This window comes from Macrobrachium rosenbergii, chromosome 9 (genome assembly GCF_040412425.1).
Source record: "Macrobrachium rosenbergii isolate ZJJX-2024 chromosome 9, ASM4041242v1, whole genome shotgun sequence".
Lineage (NCBI taxonomy): Eukaryota > Metazoa > Arthropoda > Malacostraca > Decapoda > Palaemonidae > Macrobrachium > Macrobrachium rosenbergii.
The window spans coordinates 6,877,662-6,890,161 of NC_089749.1; the positions used below are offsets into that span (position 1 = coordinate 6,877,662).

At 35.4% G+C, this 12,500-nt stretch overlaps 1 protein-coding gene across 1 annotated transcript in view; it reads right to left on the reverse strand.

The window, feature by feature from the left end:
• Positions 1 to 12,500, reverse strand: part of LOC136841382 (calsenilin) — a 412,775-nt gene that overhangs the window by 363,330 nt on the left and 36,945 nt on the right. The window lies entirely within an intron of this gene.

A 12,500-nucleotide genomic window follows, 5' to 3' on the forward strand; every position in this document is an offset into this window, starting at 1 on the left:
GTAGCCACACCAAAGTTCATTCCCCTCGAGGTTGGCCCAGTTGTCATTACGTATCCTCTTGCAATAAATGCTGCTTCAGTGTTTCTCTTTAGTTTCTGTAAAAAACTATTGTCCCTTTGTCTGTCCCTTACACTTTCCTGTCCGCCCTCAGATCTCAAAAACTACTGCAGTGAAAGGCTGCAAATTGGTATGTTGATCATCACCCTCAATCATCAAGCATCCAAATTACATCCCTCTGGCCTCAGTAGTTTCATTTATTAGGTTAAAGTTAGCCACGATCATGCGTCTGGCAACGCTATAGGCCAGGCCACCACCGGGCAGTGGTTAAAATTTCGGTGGCCTAGATTATACTCTGTAGCGGCTGTACAGAAAACTCGATTTTTTACTTATTTTTAATTTAAAAGATTTTTTATTATCATTCTCTAAATATGATAGAGAACCATTAAAACATACACATAATGATATTAAATTTCTAGAGAAACAAATAGCATTAACAACATTGTGGGCTTCTCATCTCGAGGGCTTACGTTACCTGCTCTTATTTAGAGATCAAAACCTATTCCTTTATGGAAACTGGCGTCGCAACTAATATGGTCAATGATACGTGCTCTCAACAGCAATAATACTTGCTATGTGGCAGTTTGTCTAAATGATTTGTCACTGACGAAAGGATTTTACTATTTTAGAGAAGTGGAACTGGTCATTTAATATGCTTGCTTCCAACTTGACAGTAAATATATTGGACCTAAACTTACATCTTTGTATAATGTATTTGAAATACACTTACAACTAATCCTGTCCCTGTAGCAGTGCTTTCAAGCATACACCCTCTGCTTGTCAATTCGAATCATCTAATATTTTAATTATGTAAAGAAATGCGTTGAGTCAATGAATTCACATGCTAGCATTAAAACGATTTTAGATATGTATACATTACCAATTCTGGAATGCGGAATTATATAGGAGTGTTATGTATACCTCAGCCGTCTTACCTGAAAGACAAAATAATAATAATAATAATAATAATAATAATAATAATAATAATAATAATAATAATAATAATAATAATAATAATAATAATAATAATTTTAAAGCAATGAAAATAATCATGACTAAATAATAAGACCAAATTTGTATGAGAAGAAATATAAAATTAAACCTATAATAATAATAATAATAATAATAATAATAATAATAATAATAATAATAATAATAATAATAATAATAATAATAATAACTCTTAGTAATCAGGAAGATAATCATGATTAAAATAACATTAAACACGAATGGGAGAAACATAAAAGTAGACATATTCTAGGTAAATGATATTATAATAATATAATAATAATAATAATAATAATAATAATAATAATTAAAACTCCAACGACAGAACAACAAATAAAACTAAACTTAAATTAGATAATAATAATATAATAATAATAATAATAATAATAATAATATAAAACTTAAATGAAAAATTAAAATAAACTTATATTACTCTACAATTATCAACACGTACAACCTTCCTCTCCTCCCCACAACCATGCAAGTCCGTATCATCCGTGTTTTAATACTTGCAACGCTACAAGTATATTATATTCCCCAAATTGACTCAGAGGACCCAAAGTACAATGAAGCTCAGGTGCCAGGGACCTGGCTGTCACTTCAGCCTCTATTCTCATCTCTTTAGTGGCATCATTTTCACTTCATACAGAGAGAGAGAGAGAGAGAGAGAGAGAGAGAGAGAGAGAGTTGTTCTTTTGGTCTTTGTCTAAATCATTTGTCCCCGAACTGTACGTAAAATTTATTTATACAATTTTCCATCACTTAGTACAGAGAGAGAGAGAGAGAGAGAGAGAGAGAGAGAGAGAGAGAGAGAGAGAGAGAAATTCATTAGCAAAAGGTTGTACAATTGGGTTTTGGTCTAAATCGTTTGTTTTCTAAATATATATAAAGTTTAGTTATGCAATTTTCCATCACTTCGTACAGAGAGAGAGAGAGAGAGAGAGAGAGAGAGGATCCCAATAAGGATTAAATGATAGAGGCGCATTCTACCAAAGCCATGGAGAATAATTCTTTACAATAATTGTCAAATAAATAAGCAATTAACTGAGACAAGAACCCGATAAGGAGTAAGCAATAGAGGCACATCCGACCATTACCAAATGCAATCTCATTACCATAATGAACAAAAAACAATAAATTAAATGAGAAAAGCACCCCATTAAGACTAAGTGATACACGCGCATTCGACCAATGCCAGAGAGGAAACTCTTTACGATAATTGTCAATAAATAAGCAATTAACTGAGAAAAGATCCCGATAAGGACTAGGTGACAGAGGAGCATTCGACCAATAGTAAAAACAATATCGTTAAGATACTGATCAAATAAATAATTAATTGAGCAAAGAGCTTGTTAAGGACCAAGTGATAGAAGCGCATTCGACCAATACCAGAAAGAACGAGCTTTACGATAATTTTCAAATGAATATGCAATTAACTGGGAAAAGATCGTCATAATGACTAAGTGATAGAGGCACATTCGACCAATACCAGTAAAAAAAAATTCAATAATTAACTGAGAAAAGACTTCGATAAGGACTTATGTGATAGAGGCGCATTCTACCATACCATATACAGTTTCGTTACAATACTGATCAAATAAATAATTAATTAAGCAATAAAAGAACCCATAAGGACTGTGCAATAGAGGCGCATTCAACCAGTGCTAGTGAGAATGATCGTTACAATAATTGTCAAATAAATAAGTAATTAAATAAGAAAAGATTTCCATATGGACTAAGTAATACAGGTGCATTTGACCAATACCAAAATTATCAATTAAACAAACAATTAACTGAGAAGAGATCCCTATAAAGACTAAGCAATGATACAGTTAAGCAGAATTAACAATTAATTAACTGCGAAAAGATCCTGATAAGGACTTAAATAATACAGGCACATTCGACCAATGCCAGAATTATCAAATACATAATTAATCAACTAAGAAAAGATCCTGATAAGGACATAACTAATACAGGCGCATTCGACCAACGCCAGAATTATCAAATAAATAACTGATTAACTAAGAAAAGATCCTGATGAGGACCTAAGTAATACAGGCGCATTCGACCAATACCAGAATTATAAAAAAAATCATTAACTAACTGAGAAAAGATCCTGATAAGGGCTTGAATAATACAGGCGCATTCGACCAATACCAGAATCAAGAAAAAAACATTAACAACTTTGAAAAGCTCCGGATGAAGAGTAAGTGATGCTACAGTGAAACAGGATTAAATAGTGAAAAAAAAAGACTCGACGGAGCGTGGAACGAGGGGGGTGGGGGCGGGGGGGAGAGATGAGGCTGTTGGAACCGTTGCCAAGGCAACGCCAGGCTGCCTGTCAGATGTATGTGAACAAACTCTCTTGAAAAAAAATACAGGGAATATTAGTTCCACTCTCAATGTTTTCCTCTTATTTATGCTACGAATGAGTTCAGAGGAGTATAGAAAATACAAGAAAACCTGAAGAACGATTGATGCTTAAATTGGCAGTTTGTAATTTATAAATATTCGTCTTGCACTGCTGCTGATGTCACAGTTGCTTACTGATCCGACTCTGCAAGGTGTGCGTGTTGCAATGGTAAAGTGTTTTCATTGATTAAGCTGAAGAATGTCTTCTAAAATAAACTACGAAGGATATATCTCATATCAGTGAATTACTATCCAAAGATTGCCTTTTTTCAAATGATAAGAAAAAATTGTCTATCAGTGAATTATTATCCTAAACCTACAAGATGCAGGGATGTATAATAATTGTCTTCTGATAGAAATAATAAAAGAAATATCTTAATATTAATGAATTATTTCCCCAAAAACTGCAAGATGCAAGAAATATATTTTGATTTAGTAAACTGATTGTCATCTAGAAAAGATGACAAAAGGAAACACCTAATCATTATTACTATATTCAAATATTCTCTATCTCCCAAACCAAGGTTTCTCCTTTTAATACAGTTAGGATTCTAAAAAATAACAAAGGAAATATCAAACATCAGTGAATTATTATACTCAAATATTCTCTATCTCCCAAACCAAGGTTTCTCTCCTTTTAATACAGTTAGGATTCTAAAAATAACAAAGGAAATATTAAACGTCAATGAATTATTATCCTGAAATATTCTCCACTTCCAAAACCAAGGTTTGTCCTTTAAAACAATTTCGATTCTAAAAATAACAAAGGAAATATCAAACATCAGTGAATTATTATCCTGAAATATTCTCCCTTTCCCAAACCAGCATGTCTCCTTTTAAAACAATTTGGATTCTAAAAATAACAAAGGAAATATCAAGCATCAGTGAATTATTATCCTGAAATATTCCCCACTTCCAAACCAAGGTTTGTCCTTTAAAACAATTTGGATTCTAAAAATAACAAAGGAAATATCAAGCATCAGTGAATTATTATCCTGAAATATTCCCCACCTCCCAAACCAGCATGTCTCCTTTTAAAGCAATTTGGATTCTAAAAATAACAAAGGAAATATCAAACATCAATGAATTACTATCCTGAAATATTCCCTCATCTCCCAAAACAAGGTTTGTCCTTTCAAAACAATTAAGATGGGTTCATAGCTATACAAGGTATGTAGACTCTCTCCTGGTATTTCATTGTTGAATAAGGATTTTTTTCTATTTTTTTTTGTCCCCTTGGCAATATAGCACTGCACTGCAGTTGACACACGTGTGCATTGGGAACTATCAAAGGTTTGTTTTTTTTACTATATTTCAAGGGTCCACCCTCTCTCTCTCTCTCTCTCTCTCTCTCTCTCTCTCTCTCTCTCTCTCTCTCTCTCTCTCTCTCAACTGTTTCTTTTTACTATATTTCCTAATGTTAAGGAATCTAAAATGAAAAAAATTCTCTCTCTCTCTCTCTCTCTCTCTCTCTCTCTCTCTCTCTCTCTCTCTCTCTTCAGCTGGTATTTTTTACTATATTTCACAATGTTAACCCAGGAATCTAAAATAGAAAAATACTCTCTCTCTCTCTCTCTCTCTCTCTCTCTCTCTCTCTCTCTCTCCTCTCTCTCTCTCTCTCTCTCTCTCTCTCTCTCTCAACTGGTATTTTTAATATAATTTTACACAATGTTAACCTAGGAATCTAAAAGAGAAAAATACTCTCTCTCTCTCTCTCTCTCTCTCTCTCTCTCTCTCTCTCTCTCTCTCTCTCTCTCTCTCTTTAATCCACGTGACCTCCTTTTCTCTCTTTCACCTCTCAGCAGAAGAGAGAGAAGAAGAGAGGTAGGAGAACAGATAGACTATAATAATATTTCGACAGTGACTTGAAATTTTTAAAAATGAATTTTTTTAAGGTTATCAAAACATGCAGTGTTCCCGATGTATATTTTATGAAATGTATACAATGTATTATTTATGAAATGTATACAATGTATTATTTATTAAATTTATACAATGTATTATTCATTAAATTCATTTTTCTTCCTTTTATTATTCATCTAAGCTATTTGGGAATTTACCAACTTGAACTTAAATTTGATCTCAATTTGATACAATCATTCAATGTATTATGAAATTAATTATACTTATAAAATTTACAAATAAATTTATCAAATTTATTTATTTTATGAAATTTATGATATTTATAAAATTTACAAATAAATTGATCAAATTTATTTATTTTATGAAATTATGATATTTATAAAATTTACAAATAAATTTATCAAATTTATTTATATAATTCATATAATATTCAACTAAGCTATTCCGGGACATCACCTGATGAAACTATACTAAACCCATCAATCAATCAGCTTCAGTCACCCACACACAGTTAGACACTTAGAGACGTTAACTGGCCCGTGGAGAAAGGAGGAGGAGGAGGAGGAGGGAGGAGGAGGAGGAGGGAGGAGAGGAGGGGAGGAGGAGGAGGGGGCGGGGGGCCAATCTGCAAGGAAAGGGGTGCAAGCCCAAATTCGGCTGACCGGCTCCCTGTTTGCTCTTCGTGAGCAGAGAACCAATATCGAATCCCTTATTCATTTTGCTGAAGTTTGAATGAGGTCCTGCAGAGGAATTTGGGAGATGAATAATTCATTTTATGGGAAATGAATGTAAGACAGAAGAATAATAACCTCTCTCTCTCTCTCTCTCTCTCTCTCTCTCTCTCTCTCTCTCTCTCTCTCTCAATTGGTATTTTCTGCCATAATCTTTTACAGTTCAAACCGATGACAATAAGGCAGAAAAATACCTCTCTCTCTCTCTCTCTCTCTCTCTCTCTCTCTCTCTCTCTCTCTCAAAGAACACTAAATGAAGAATCTTCCACAGTGGTATCAGATGAATCTCAGACATAAAAATACTATTCTCTCTCTCTCTCTCTCTCTCTCTCTCTCTCTCTCTCTCTCTCTCTCTCTCTCTCTCTCTCTCTCTCTCTCTCTCCGGCTGGTAATTTCTTATTATAATCTTTCACAGTATCCCCACATCAGAGCCTTCTATCTTTTAATAAATATGGATCTCCTAATCAATCTAAATTTGTCCATAATTTGTGTGCTTTTGAATTTAACTAAAATGTCCCAATGTCAATTTTGACGAAGAAATCCTTTAAAAAAACATTTCCCATTAAAAGAGACAAGAGACATTCTTAGTACATGTTAAATAACAAATTTTCTCGGGATGGTTGAGTTATATAATCAAATAAAATCTCTCAGATCTGTCTTGTGCAGATTGTCTCTCCAACAATGGAAGAGATTTGGTTCTGAGAACGTCCTAGAGTTGTTAAAACCTCTATTTTACTGTCAATGTGCTTAGAAATGCGTGTGGAGGCGTCTAAATAGGAGGGCCTATGATATACATACATACATACAATATACACAATATACACAAAATATACACAAGGAGAATATTGAAAATAAGTATATTCCACGATCTGTTCTTCTAATCAAGGTCTAGAGAATGCAATATTCTCCAGTCTTTGCTTCTAATCTTTAAAACAAACGGGTATGTGAAATCATTTAAACAGGAAGGCCTATGGTATACAGACATACACAATACACAAGGTATATACACACACACACACACATACACAAACTTTCTTCCCAAAACAACACCCCCAAAAAAGGTTTTGAAGAATTACAGTGCATAAAAGCCTTTAAACACAGGGGGAGACAGCTATGATACACATACATACATTACAGGATATACACAATACTCAAGTTACACTCACCCACACACACATACACTTTCTTCAAACCCCTCAAAAAAAAGTTTGAACTCAATACGGTGCATAAAAGCCATTAAACAGGGGTGACCTATGGTACACATACACATACACGATACACAGGATATACACAATACACAGGATACACACACACACACACACAAACTTTCTTCCCAAAACCAAAAAAAATGAAAAAGGGTTTGAACGGAACACGGTGGTTGAGAGAGCCATTAAACAGGAGGTCCTATGATACACATGTACAATACAAAAGATACACACACATACACACACGTACACTCTCTTTCCAAAACCCAAAAAAAGAAAGCAGAAAGCAAGCAACCGCAAAAAGAAAGTGAAAAGAGACACTGAGCCATCTACCTATCCAAGCTTTAGATGTCAAACGATATTGCAAATGCCATTGATCGGTTGCCGTGGGTCCTGCAACACTCCTGAGTGGAGAGAGAGAGAGAGAGAGAGAGAGAGAGAGAGAGAGAGAGAGAGAGAGGAGTCAAGGGAAGGGAGAGGAGAGAGAGAGAGGAGATGCGTGGTGGAGGTGAGGTGAGGTGAGGATGGAGAGGGAGGAACGGAGGAGGAGAGGAAGGATTTGGGGAGAGGGAGAGTTGTGGGAGGGGGGCGGAGGAAGGAGGTGGAATAGAGGTAGGAACAGCAGGAGGAGGAGAGGGGGTTTAGGAGGAGGAGGAGGAGGAGGAGGAGGTCCTGACCTTCCCAAGGATGGAGGAAAGAGCAGAGCGTTGATGCTGGGACCTCCAGCGTAGGATTCCCAACAGCGCGTCTTTAAGATGCATTGCTTCTCTCTCTCTCTCTCTCTCTCTCTCTCTCTCTCTCTCTCTCTCTCTCTCTCTCTAGCTTCCCATGATGCGGATCCTCAGAAAGATCCTATCGAGGCCTCCTTCCATTTTTTTTCTTCTATTTTTCTTTCCAGGATCTTCTTTGCATCCAGGACGAAGCGACAAAGTCCAAGGGATGAGTTTCAGTCCAGGATATTCCATGCATAAACTCCCTCTTAGGTCGAATACAGTGACCCTTTCTAAATGGTCCTGAGGAAACTGGCAAAACGTGATACTCAGTCTAAAAATTCATGGAGCTGAACCCAAATTTTGTCTGCAAAGTCTAAAGATTCATGGAACTGAAGCCAAATTTTGTCTACAACGTCTAAAGATTCATGGAACTGAAGCCAGATTTTATCTACACAGCCTAAAAATTCACGGAAGCCAAATTTTTTCTACAAAGTCGAAAAATTCTTTGAACTGAAGCCAAATTTTGTCTACAAAGTCTAGAAACTCGTGGAACTTAACCCAAATTTTGTCTGCAGAGTCTAAATATTCATGGAACTGAACCCGAATTTTGTCTACAAAGTCTGAAGATTCATGGAACCGAACCAAAATTTTGTCTGCATAGTTTAAAGATTCATGGCACTGAAGCCAAATTTTGTCTACAAAGTCTAGAAACTCGTGCAACTTAACCCAAATTTTTCTACAAAGTCTACATATTCATGGAACTGAACCCAAAGTTTGTCTGCCCATTCTAAAAACCCATGAAAATGAACCCAGATTTTGTTTACGTGTCTAAAAATTCACGGAACTGAACCCAAATTTTGTCTACATAGTCTAAAAGTCACGGAACTGAACCCAAATTTTGTCTACAAAGTCTAAAGATTCATGGAAATGAACCCAAATTTTGTCTACAAAGTCTCAAGATTCGTGGAACTGAACCCAAATTTTGTCTACAGTGTAAAAATTCATGGAACTTAACCCAAATTTTGTCTAGAAAGTTTAAAAAATTCATGGGACTGACCCCAAATTTTGTTTGCAAAGTCTAAATTTTCATGGAGCTTAACCCAAATTTTGTCTACAAAGTCTAAAAATTCATGAAACTGAAGCCAAATTTTGTCTAAACAGTCTAAAAATTCACAGAACTGAACCCAAATTTGGACTTAAGACCGAATATACAGTAGGATTGGTCTATTGACTGATCACAGTTGATTTCAAGATGACCTCGGCTGTCCTTCAAATATTCCTAATGTCGATAGTTTCCTCCATTTTATGACAAATTCTGAGGAAATTCCGCTTTTATATTCCTCCTGTATGAAGGCTGGAATTACAGCTGCTTAAAAATACTCTCCTTAAACTAAAGGCTTTAAGAAAGCACCGGACGTCCCCTAAATATTCCTGCTGTCGACAACCACTGGGATATGACAAAGTCTACAAGAAATCTGTTGTTACATTTCCCTGTATGAAGGCTGAATTATAACTCCTTAAAAAATAATGTTCATAAAACTAATGGCTTAGGGGAAAAAAGACCGTTTTTTAAATATTCCTTTCTTTTATGAAAAATTCTACAAAAAATTTGCTTTCATATTCTCCTGCATGAAGGCTGGAATATATCTGCTTGGAAAAGACGTTCTCTAAAATAATGTAAAAAAAAGTTCTCTCCTCATTCTGCAATAGTCCTCAACAGCACGACATCACAGAATGAATAAATATGTACCTTCAATCTGTCAAAAATAATCTTCTCCTTACACTCAAGCAATAAAGGAACCACTGGAGGCAAAATGAAGTGCAAAAAATCGTGATTATTCAATTGCAAAACAGCCAAGCATGATAGGATGAATCAATACCTGTTTAATCTGTAAATACTAATCTCCTAACATTCAGGCAAGAAAATACCATCTGAAGGCAGAATAAGAGTTTGCAAAATCTTGATTATTCAATTGCAAAACCACCACTGCAACAAAACCAAAGGAGAGAGGCTGCCGATGGAGAGGTTAGAGCTCGCCACTGCCATAAATACTACAGCTTCCTCTTTAATCTCAGTTCTGCCGTTCAGGCATAACCTGGCGAAGCCACAAAATGAAAGATACAACAGGTTAGGTTCACACATAGTTGTCACAGATTGTGTAAACTCAATGATGGATATGAGTATTTGCAAAATTTACATAATGACATGAAGAAGATGAAGTCTGTTATTACTGTGTGTAATATTATTATTATTATTATTATTATTATTATTATTATTGACGTGCAGGAAGAGCGAATTACAAGAAAAACTGAGATAACTCAGTATAAAATCAATTCGCATGATGCAGCCATATTATTCAACAAATAATAATAATAAAACTTTATTCATATGGGACAAGCCCGGCACAGGGGCCACTGAATTGAAGTTCAACAATCTTCCAAAGAATATTAGTGTTCATTAAAAAGAAGTAACAGAAGGTAATAGGAAATAGAGAAGGAAAAGATAAGTTATTACAAAAGACAAAAAAATTAACAAATTAATGAACAGGATAAAATGTAAGTAAATTATAAAATAAGTAAATTATAAAATATTGAGTTAAGAAAAAAATGGTAAATGCAGGATGTATTCAAAGCTAAATCTAACCTAACCTAACCTCAGACTCCAGGTCCCTCCTAATAGGGAGCATTGACCCCACCTCCTAACCCTCCTAATCCGTCTTTGGAGGTAAGATCCGCCCCCCCTTCCCTCCTCCAAATATTGGGTTAAGGAAACAATGGTAATTACAGGATGCATTCAAACTAAATCTAACCTAACCTAACCTAGGACTCCAGATCCTACCTGATAGGGGGCACTGACCCCACCCCCAAACATTGCTAATCTGTCCTTGGAGGCAAGAGTCCCTCCCCCTCCAAAATATAAGTGAAAAGGAAAGTAAAGAAAACGATTTTTGTATTTTGGGAGCTTCCTTGGGGAGTAAAATCACTCCATTTTCCTCTCCCTTCTAGACCTCGATTCCTTCTAAAAACGGGATAGGTAAGGACATTTGGCCCCCCGTTCCACTGGCCACTGCCCCCAAAATATATGGCCAGGGGACCTTCAAACCCGAAATCGCGACAGTGGTTGGATTGTTTCCAAAAACCAATTGGCTCTTGGCCCGGGGGAACAGCGAGATCGAGAGCGAATCTTCTTGTCCATGGTCTTAAGGTCTAGTTTGAACTTGAACGAATGCCAAGTAGAATCTTATATAATCGTATTATTCTTATGTCACTCGGATATACCGATGTAATATCCACAAACAAATTGTAACAGCTCCCTTGTAAAGCGTAAATGAACAGCATCGTCAACAGTCAGTAAATGTGCCTCGCTGTCTGTCGAACTTCTCAATTCCCGAGCTCCCTTCATTCCTCACGTCGTTGGACTTTAGAGCAGTCGCCTTGAGGATGTCGTATAATTGGAACCTCGAAAGTTCGAGCGATGAAGCAATGCATTACTACCCTATAGAGCAATTCGCCTTTGTATTTTAATAATTTATTTAGATTTTTATCTCTTTATCTGTTAATATATTAATAATCTATCTTTCCTTTTCTTTTCTAATGAGTGATCTTTATTTCTTTATATTCTGTTATCTTCTGTAACTTCTTTCAAAGGAAGGGCATATTCTTTGAAGCTTGAATTTCAAGTCAGTGGCCCCTTTGGTGGGCTTGTTCCATATGAATAGGGGTTTATCTTCTGAATAATAATAATAATAATAATAATAATAATAATAATAATAATAATAATAATAATAATAATAATAATAATAATAAACCCCATGATCGAATAGGATGACTGATAGAAAAAACAAATAATAATAATAATAATAATAATAATAATAATAATAATAATAATAATAATAATAATAATAATAATAATAATAATAAGTACCATTCCAACTCGATTATTCTACTGTAATTCTATAAATCTATTTATCTACTTGAAACAAAAGTACCTCAGGGAAGTTAAATATATATCTGTCAGTATATATCAAATTTCGAGACGAATTAACAGAGAGAACACACTGAAAATCCTACCAGGCTTTCAAACATCTCAAAATATAATTTTAGCCTTCGATCACGCTGTCACTTTCTTAAAACCTTCATCCGAAAACTTTAATGGACAGAGCCAACAGAATTTAATAAATCCGAGAGGTCTCCCAAGGAAAATCAGCCTGAGGAGAAAGGAACAAGTTATAGGAAAAAGGTGATAAATAAGTAAATGGATAAACATGAGGAAATTCAGGAGACGTCTGCAGAAGCTTAAAGCAGAAGAGGGCAGGAATGAATTCGCTCCCTGCTTAAATATTTGCAGACCAGAAGAAGGTTCCACATCTGCACTGGGCGAACCATTCCACCGTTTTAGTTGTAGCAAAGATAAAACTTTTAGTAAATTGACCCCCTCCCCCGCCACCCCACAAAAAAAGGAAAAACCTGCCTCGTGCGCGATTTGCAAGTTGCTTTAGATTCCGCGTCCC